This window comes from Narcine bancroftii, chromosome 2 (assembly GCF_036971445.1).
Source record: "Narcine bancroftii isolate sNarBan1 chromosome 2, sNarBan1.hap1, whole genome shotgun sequence".
Classification (NCBI taxonomy): Eukaryota; Metazoa; Chordata; class Chondrichthyes; order Torpediniformes; family Narcinidae; genus Narcine; species Narcine bancroftii.
Genome location: NC_091470.1, coordinates 287,508,966 through 287,518,819, shown reverse-complemented (window position 1 = coordinate 287,518,819; position 9,854 = coordinate 287,508,966). Strand labels below are relative to the sequence as shown.

The window sequence follows — 9,854 nt, the reverse complement described above, 5'->3', positions numbered from 1 at the left end:
ACTTAAACAAAAGTTGTTTTTAATTATCTTTAAACATGAAAACAAGACCAAACTTTAACTTATTACTATTATCTTACTTAACCTAACTTAACCCCCTTCCAATTCTAGGTGCACGTGAATGTAAAGTGTGTATGTTTAGAAAAGTTTTTTAATTCATAGTCCAATCTCACTTCTCACTCCTCCAAGTTCACTGATTGCAGGCAATTTTTATACTGTGCACAGGGATTTAATATTTATTAAGTTCACCAGGCTTTGGTGCTTAAAAGATAAATGGTTACTGCTCAGGAAAGTTCTTGTCAGTTTTCAGAATGAGATTTGTTGCTCGTTGGACACAAACTGATTCCTTCCGATAAGCCACTTCAGTGTCTTGCTGAAGAAACTTGCCCCATCAGGGTTTTCCAGATGATAACCTCTTTCTTTCAGGTCACCATAAAGTTCCTTTTTGTTTCTCTTATTTCAATTGAAACATTAGGCAGCCAGACCTCTCCCGTTGTATGGACCACATGGGCTTTGACCAGGCTGAACTAAGCACTCACAATCCGTCTTCAAATGGGGTTTTTCCACAAGCTTGCCATCTTGCCCTGTTCCATTCCCAACTGCTGCTTCTGACTGTGGAACTGAATTCTCTCTCTCTCTCTCTCTCTCTCTCTCTCTCTCTCTCTCTCTCTCTCTCTCTCTCCCTCTCCCTCTCTCTCTCTCTCACACTCTCTCACACACAGAGAAAAGCCTGTTTTACTCACTCTGCTTGCCAAACCACATGACCCTCTTAGAACAGAAAACTGCACTCAGACAGCCTGCGGATCCGAACCTAATCCTCCAAGTTCTTTCACCTGTTGCTTTTCAAAATAACAATCCATTAGTGAACTCCCTTGGGCACACTTCAAAGTTTTTGAAAGGGTATTCAGAGTTGGCCTGTCTGGCTGGAGCAGAGCTCCAGTATTTTAAATGAGATCTGTTCTGAAATGTTTGTATGTGACCTTTAAAACATATCTGTTTACAATATAAAAAACAACATATTCTGCACAGAACTTAAACATACATGACATACACATGCGCTTAGAATTAGAAGGGGGTTAAGTTAGATAGTTAAGTTAATAGTAATAAGTTAAACATACATTACATACACATGAGCTTTGAATTAGAAGGGGGTTAAGTTAGAAAGTTAATTTAATAGTAATAAGTTAAAGTTTGATCCTGTTTTTATGTTTAAAGAAAATTAAAAATTACTTTTATTTTAGTAACTATTTGTTGTGGTGAATTTCTATTGCTGCTGGGTTTTGGGGTCCTCTGGGCCTGTAACAATCAAAAAGAACAAAAACATTTTGGTTTATAAATAATAGAAAACATGTCAAGGACAAAGAGATGATTATAATCTTTACCAAATAATTTCTACTCAGTGTCTAGAGTTATTTATGTGAACATTTAAGCAGTATGTACAGTCAGGGAGGATCAAAAGGAGGTTAATTATTAGAAGAGCTTTGCCGTAGATACAGAATGGAAGGGGGCCATTTACCAACTCAAGTTCAAGATTCAAAATTCTTTTATTGTTGTGTAATAAAACAGAAAATGTAATATTGAACAAAATTTTCCTTCGCCTGTCGTAAGGCAGATAAGGAGTCGCCATTAGTACTGCCTGGCATCTCTGACAGTAAGAGAAAGAGAAGTAAAAGAGCGTCCCTTTAGAGTCATTGAGTGTCTGTGAATTCACCTCAAGCATTCCTATCGGCTCTGCAGCCACAGACCACTGTTCTATCCATGGGCAAAGCTAGCTCTTTCTCAGACCAACTCTCTAGTTCCAGCCCCAGCCATTAATCATTAAATTCTGAAATATATAATGCTAGTGCATTCAAGATTCCAATCACATGTTGGCTTTCCTTGTGTGACATTACTCCCTTCCATTCTGTGGTGACCTAAGGTCAATTCTTCAAGAGGAACAGCTTCCCACCATCTTCTCTACAAGACCTTACATTACTTCCTTTCTTTTATGTCTATTGATAAAGCTCATTATATTTTATACATTATTTACCACTCAACCATCCCTGTCATATTTCATGACGTATGCAATAATATATCCATGTCCATTTGTTCCTGCACTCTTTTCAGAATCTTTTATTCTACATTGTTGCTCCTCAGTTTTTCTTCCAAGATGCAACACAACCCATTTTGTGACATTAAACTTCATCTGCTAAGCAGGTGCCCATTCTACCAGCCTGTTTATATTCTGTTGCAACTTATCACAATTCCCTTCGCAGTTCAAACACTGCTAAGCTCTATACTTGAAATAATTTTCACCAAATTAAAGATGGGTAAGGAGATTTAATAAAATGCAAATGCTATTTTTTTATTTCTTGGAGCATATATTCATCTTTTTTTTAATATTCATTAAGCAGCCAGGAAATGGTTAGGAAAACTTTCTGTTAAAAGAGTTAGAGCATAGCTGCAGGAAATAGTTGTGGTGGAATATATTATTCATTTTAATGGAAAAGCAGTTCATTCTTTCAATCAGAAGTATATACTTGTCTACAGGAAAGATGAGAGAAACACTAATGAAAAGATCAGTTTTCTTGTACAACTTGGGACATTGCTTATAGGGAAGATATAAAAGATATATAGATTTATTGTGTTGAGTAAATTAAAAGGATCGCCTGACAGAGGCCTTCAAAATTGCAAAGAATAATGATTTATAGTGTAATAATAGATAATTTTCATGTCAAAAATATCCACAAATATGAGGTGATCATAAAAATAATTATGATATACAAAGAGAATGGTTAGAAGGCAGAGTTTTCAGACAAGTTATTAATGAAGCAAAGCTGTTAAACATTTAGAAGGCCTTCAGTCATTTGAAGGAATAGTAAATTGTATAGGAAGTTTCGGTGCTGTGACATTCTACTGAATTAGTTTTAACTCCTTGTGGAAAGCTAGTTAAAGTGGACAGCAGTCCCACAAGGGAGACACCAGAGGGCAGATGTGTTTGAACAGCAAAATGCCTCGTTCAGATGCCAGCAATCAGTGGCTCATCTTTTTCAGGAAAAAAGTCAGTGGTACACCAGGTGGGAAGAGGATAGGCCATCTGTCAGGAAAGGGGAATTCTGAGGCAACTTCACAGCAGAAGGGAGTGGGAATCACGAACAGTAGAGGGCCAGTCTTCCCTCGCTTAGTCTGAGGAGAGCTTTTGATTTATCTAGCAAGCCGAAGCATGGCAGGAGATCCCAAGGCGATAAAAATATCAGCATCATGGGAAATTGAGACATTTTACTCTCCACATCTTTTCTGCTGAAAGAGAAGTTTTTAAATGTTCTTTTCTAATTCTATTCAAAAACAATTATGAACAATCAATCCTTAGAGCATATTTCTACTTAATCATATGTACCCATTAAAATCACTGAGAAAATAGATCAAAAGTCCCTCAGGGAAACTGCTGGAGTAGACACAGATGGTATTATTAGGTCAACAGTCATCTTCTCATGATGAACATCAAGAGGATTGAACATGAACATTTGGTCAGCATGGTTGGTGTAGTGGTTAGTGCAAAGCCTTTACAGCGCCAGCGATCGGGACTGGGGTTCAAATCCTGCACTGTCTGTAAGAATTTTGTACGTACTCCCTGTGTCTGCATGGGTTTCCTCTGGATTCTCCAGTTTCCTCCCACCATTCAAAATGTACCAGGGGTGTAGGTTAATTGGATGTTAAATGGGCAGCATGTTGAGGAACTTTGGGGGACATCCGATGCGCTCTAGTATTTGCCAAAGCCCTTTCCTGCTCACAGTGTCGAAGGCTTTGGTGAGGTCAACAAAGGTGATGTAGAGTCCTTTGTTTTGTTCTCTGCACTTTTCTTGGAGCTGTCTGAGGGCAAAGACCATGTCAGTGGTTCCTCTGTTTGCGCGAAAGCCGCACTGTGATTCTGGGAGAATATTCTCGGCGACACTAGGTATTATTCTATTTAGTAGAATCCTAGCGCTGGATGGGTCATGTCTCCAGAATGGAGGACCATCGCCTTCCCAAGATCGTGTTATATGGCGAGCTCTCCACTGGCCACCGTGACAGAGGTGCACCAAAGAAAAGGTACAAGGACTGCCTAAAGAAATCTCTTGGTGCCTGCCACATTGACCACCGCCAGTGGGCTGATAACGCCTCAAACCGTGCATCTTGGCGCCTCACAGTTTGGCGGGCAGCAACCTCCTTTGAAGAAGACCGCAGAGCCCACCTCACTGACAAAAGGCAAAGGAGGAAAAACCCAACACCCAACCCCAACCAACCAATTTTCCCTTGCAACCGCTGCAATCGTGTCTGCTTGTCCCGCATCGGACTTGTCAGCCACAAATGAGCCTGCAGCTGACGTGGACTTTTTACCCCCTCCATAAATCTTCATCCGCGAAGCCAAGCCAAAGAAGAAGAAAAGAAGAAATGGGCAGCAAGGGTTCATGGGCTGAAAGGGCCTGTTACTGTGCTGTATGTGTAAATTTAAATTTAAAAATTAAAAATTTATGACTCCAACTCACTAAATGTGGCCCTGCTAGGACTTTTACAATAGTGAATTCATCAGTAATCTGTTCTGATTTTTAACCACTTTCTGGCCAAAGGACATGAGAGTTTCATTTACTTAGCACAGTTTCAAAGAAATGGATCAAAAAGAATTCTAAATCCTGCTTGCATCTTAGATCATCCTGTACCACAGCTCATTGAGCTAATAGATACTGAAGTACAAATCATTACATTTCGAAATCACTAATCATAAGGGAATTCAATGGCAAATATTGTCTTCACAATAAAAAGACTTAAAAAAAGATACTTGACCAAGTCACAGTAACAACAGAACTTCTATTTTAAAACCGTACATTCAGCCTTTATTTTAAAATGATATTATTATTACGCACCTTGCATGAAGGAAAGCAGAAGAGAAAAAAATAGTAGGAAAGTAAAAAGTTCTCTGCAACACAGGTTGGAAGACTAGGAATCTGTGGTGCTACATCACAACCAATGGTGAGAGTTTACCATTAGAACAACCTAAAATAAGTTCCAGTTTTACAGTGGGCTTAAGAATTGACACAGTAACTATGGATGTAATATCTCCAGTATAGTAAAATACATCAAAATCTTACATTATGGAAATATTTCTTTCACACCACCTGTTAAAGATTCAATGACAGAATTTACCTCAAATTTCATACAAGGTCAATAATAAGCTGTGCTAGTCAACCTGGGAACTTCAGACCTGCATTCCAAGACTGTTTTCAAGTGACCTTGTTCTCAAAGTTGTGATTTTTTTTAATGAATCTTCTCCAAGAAGTTTTGCAGTATCTAATGGAAAATATTTTGCTATTTGCCTTCTTCATTCAGTCAACAGCCCAGTAAATATCAGAACCTCAGTTGCAGGGAAGTCATATTCCAGGCCATCATAAAAAACGCAAAAATGCTGGAGAAACTCAGCATGTTTTCCAGCACCTATAGGAGGTAAAAAATATATAACCAACATATTGGGCCTAAGACCTTCTTGAAGGTATGAGCAAAAAGCAGGCAGGCATCTGAATAAAAAGGCTGGGGGAGAAGGGAAGAAAGGGCAGGGGAGGAGCTCAGGGCAACAGACAAAAGGTTGAACAGGAGAGGAGAGAATTGATGGGGGAGGGTGGCTCTGTGAAGGGAAAGGGGAAGAGAGACAGAGAGCTAGGGGAAAGGAGAAACAGGGGTAAAGGAAGGGGAGTGACGGTGGGTGTTGGGGGGGGGGCTCATGGAAACTGGAGGTCTATTTTAATGCCATTTGGTTGGAAGGTGCCCAGAAGGAAGATGAGGTATTGCTCCTCCAAATTGTGGGTGGACAGTATGGCAGTGCATGAGCCCATAGACAGACATTTCAGCATGGGAATGGGATGGGTAGTTGAAATGGGTTGCTACTGGGATATCCCTGCTGTGGCGTTGGACAGAGATAAAATACTCAATGGAGTAATATTTCAGTCTGCTTCCAGTCTCTCCGATGTAAAGGAAACCACAGCAGGAGCACCAGATGCAGTTGATGACCCTGCATATTCACAAATGTAGGGTTGCTTTATTTGGAAGGACTGTTTGGAGCCTTGAATAGTGGTGAGGGAGGAGGTGTGGGAGAAAATGTAAAACTTCCTGCAGTCACAGGGGTAGGTGCCAAGGAGGCAATTGGTGGGAAGGGAGAGATGGACAAAGGAGTCACAGAGGGAACAATCCCTGTGGAAGGTAGAGAGGGGAGGATGGGGAAGATGAGTCTGGTGGTAGGATCATATAGTAGGTAACAGAAATGGTGGAGGATGATATGTTGAATCCAGAGGCTAGAGGTGTGGTCAGCGAGGACAAGGGGAATCCTGTCCTTATTGCGCGTGAGGGAGGAGGGGGTCAGGGTAGATGTGCGGGTAATGGAGGAGTTGATGGTAGTAAAGGGGAAGTCACATTTTTTGAAGAAGAAAAATATCTCAGATGATCTGGCATGGAACACCTCTTTCTGGGAGCAGATGCAACAGAGACAGTGGAACTGAGAGAAAGGAATGGAATCCTTACAGGGGCCAGGGTACGAAGAGGGATAGTCATGGTAACTGTGGGAGTTGGTGAGTTTTGGAGACAGACAAAGATCAAGAAAGGGGAAAATGTTGCGAGAGATGGACTAAGTAACTCTAAGGTCGTGGTGGAAGTTATCAGCAAAGTGGATGAAGTTGACGAGCTCATCATGAGGACATGAGGCAGCACCAAAGTAGTCATTGATGTAACGGAGGAGGAGTTGAAGAGCCTGGAGTTGAGGAACACCTGGACAGTAAAGTTGTATTCATCAGGATGCTCCTTATTGACAGCAGTCCACATTTAACACTATCATTCTCTCAAAACTGATCAGCAAACTCCAAGACCTGGGACTCAACACCCCACTGTATAATTGGATCATGAATTTCCTCACCTCCAGACCATAATCAGCGAGGATTGGCAAGAACATCTCCGCCACAATCTCCGTCAGTACCAGAGCACTGCAGGGTTGCGTTATAAGCGTCCTGCTCTATTCACTTTACACCTCCAACTGTGTGGCTTGGTACAACAATAACACCATTTACAAATTTGCAAATGATGGGGATTTGTTCCGGCATGGAATAGTAGGGCCAAACTGGCCTGTTCTGTGCTGTATATGGTTATATCGTTATATCACAATAGTGGGTTGTATAAAGAAAAGTGATGAGTCCGCATAAAGGATAGAGGTTGAAAATCTCGCTGAAAGGTGCACCAACAACAACCTTGCCCTCAATGTCACCAAATCTAAGGAGCTGATTATTGATCAGGAATGGAAAACCAGAGGTATATAATCCAGTGATCATTGGGGGATCAGAGGTGGAGAGGGTGAACAAATTTAAGTTCTTGTGAGTCACTATCTTGGAGGATCTTTCCTGGACCAAACACATTAATGGCATCATGAAGAAAACACATCAGCGCCTCTACTTCCTCAAAAGTTTGCGGAGGTTTGGTTTGACATCAGAAACCCTGGCAAACATCTACAAATATGTTGTGGAAAGTGTGGGGACACCAATACCCCTGAGAATAAAGCCCTCCAAAAGGTAGTGGACACAGCCCAGGTCATCACAGGCAAAACCCTCCCCACTATCAAAAACATCTATAGGGAACACTGCCGTCGGAGGACAGCATCAATCATCAAGGATCCACACCACCCAGCACATACTCTGCTCTCGCTACTACCATCAAAAAAGAGGTACAGAATAGGTGCTTACAATATTCACACCACCAGATTCAGGAACAGCTGCTACCTCTCCACCATCAGTCTTCTCAACAACAAACTCAATCAAGGACTCATTTAAGGACTCTTATTTTTGCACTTTTTTGATTTTTTAAACAATTTCTCTATATTGCACAGCCAGTTTTTTACATTCGTGATTGGTTTACAGTTGTTTATTTGTTTGCACATAGTTGCCCATTCAGAGCCAGCTCTTCAGCGCTTGACGTCCTGTTTTGCGGAAACTGCCAAAATGTTTGGCCTGGAAGTCAGCCTGAAGAAAACTGAGGTCCTCCATCAGCCAGCTCCCCACCATGACTACCAGCCCCCCCACATCTCCATCGGGCACACAAACTCAAAACGGTCAACCAGTTTACCTATCTCGGCTGCACCATTTCATCGGATGCAAGGATCGACAATGAGATAGACAACAGACTCGCCAGGGCAAATAGCGCCTTTGGAAGACTACACAAAAGAGTCTTGAAAAACAACCAACTGAAAAACCTCACAAAGATTAGCGTATACAGAGCTATTGTCATACCCACACTCCTGTTCGGCTCTGAATCATGGGTCCTCTACCGGCATCACCTATGGCTCCTAGAACGCTTCCAACAGTGTTGTCTCTGCTCCATCCTCAACATTCATTGGAGCGACTTCATCCCTAACATCGAAGTACTCAAGATGGCAGAGGCCGACAGCATCGAATCCACGCTGCTGAAGATCCAACTGCACTGGGTAGGTCACATCTCCAGAATGGAGGACCATTGCCTTCCCAAGATCCTGTTATATGGCGAGCTCTCCACTGGCCACCGTGACAGAGGTGCACCAAGGAAGAGGTACAAGGACTGCCTAAAGAAATCTCTTGGTGCCTGCCACATTGACCACCGCCAGTGGGCTGATATTGCCTCAAACCGTGCATCTGGGCGCCTCACAGTTCGGCGGGCAGCAACCTCCTTTGAAGAAGACCGCAGAGCCCACCTCACTGACAAAAGACAAAGGAGGAAAAACCCAACACTCAACCCCAACCAACCAATTTTCCCTTGCAACCGCTGCAACCGTGTCTGCCTGTCCCGCATCGGACTTGTCAGCCACAAACGAGCCTGCAGCTGACGTGAACCTCCATTAAATCTTCGTCCGCGAAGCCAAGCCAAAGAGAAGATACGCTTTGCACAGATATGTTTTTTTGCATTGCCAATAAGTGGTAATTCTGCCTCACCAGAAAAAAAAAGGGCATGTGACGTCATTTATGTACTCTGACAATTAATCTGAAATCTGTCTATGCAGGTGGTAGCATATTGTTCCATATGGCTAACAAAAAGGCAGGCGTAGCTGGGGTCCATGTGGTTACTTAGGGATTCCTCTTGACTTGGATAAAGTGGGATGAATCAAAGAAATTATTGAAGGCGAGGACAAGATTTGCCATCAAGAGGAAGCTGGTGGTGGGGAGAATTGTTTCTATCTGTTGTCAAAGATGAAATGAAAGGTTTTGAGGTCTTTGGAATGGGGAAATGGAGGTGTATAGTGACTGGATGTCTATGATGAAGAATGAGGCATTTGAGTTCAGAGAACTGAAAGTGATGGAGGGCATGTGAAGAATCGCAGATGTATGTGGGGAGGGACTGGACCAGGGGGTAAAAAAAATGGAGTTGAAGCAAGCAGATATCAGTTCGGAAACGATGGGTCTACCAAGATAATTGGGTTTGTGGAACTTGAGTAGGAGGTAAAACTGAGTAGTGTGAGGTTCGGAAACAATAAGGTTATACCCTCCAACTGGATGGCATAAACATAGACTTCTTGTGTTTTCATTAGCCCCACCCCGGTCCTTCATCTTTCTCTATCCCTTTTTTTCCATTCCTCTACCTCTCTTTCTCTCTCTTTCCCTCTGTCTCCTTTCTTTCACCTCTGCATTCACAGAGCCATTCCCTCCCCCGATTAACTCCAGTCCAATTATCACTTTTGGGTGTTGGCCTGTGCTCCCCCCCTAGCCTTTCTTCCCTTCTCCCCCTGCCTTTTTATGCATATGCCTGCCTGCTTTTTGCTCAAGCTTTGAAGATCTCAGCCCTGAAGTATTAGTTATATATCTTTACCCCCTATAGAAGCTACAAGACCTGCAGAGTTCCTCTAA

The 9,854-nt window shown here is 42.3% G+C and overlaps 1 protein-coding gene across 1 annotated transcript in view; it reads right to left on the bottom strand.

Moving 5' to 3' along the window:
• LOC138755379 (transient receptor potential cation channel subfamily A member 1-like) overlaps window positions 1-9,854 on the bottom strand; it is an 85,898-nt gene that overhangs the window by 69,407 nt on the left and 6,637 nt on the right. The window lies entirely within an intron of this gene.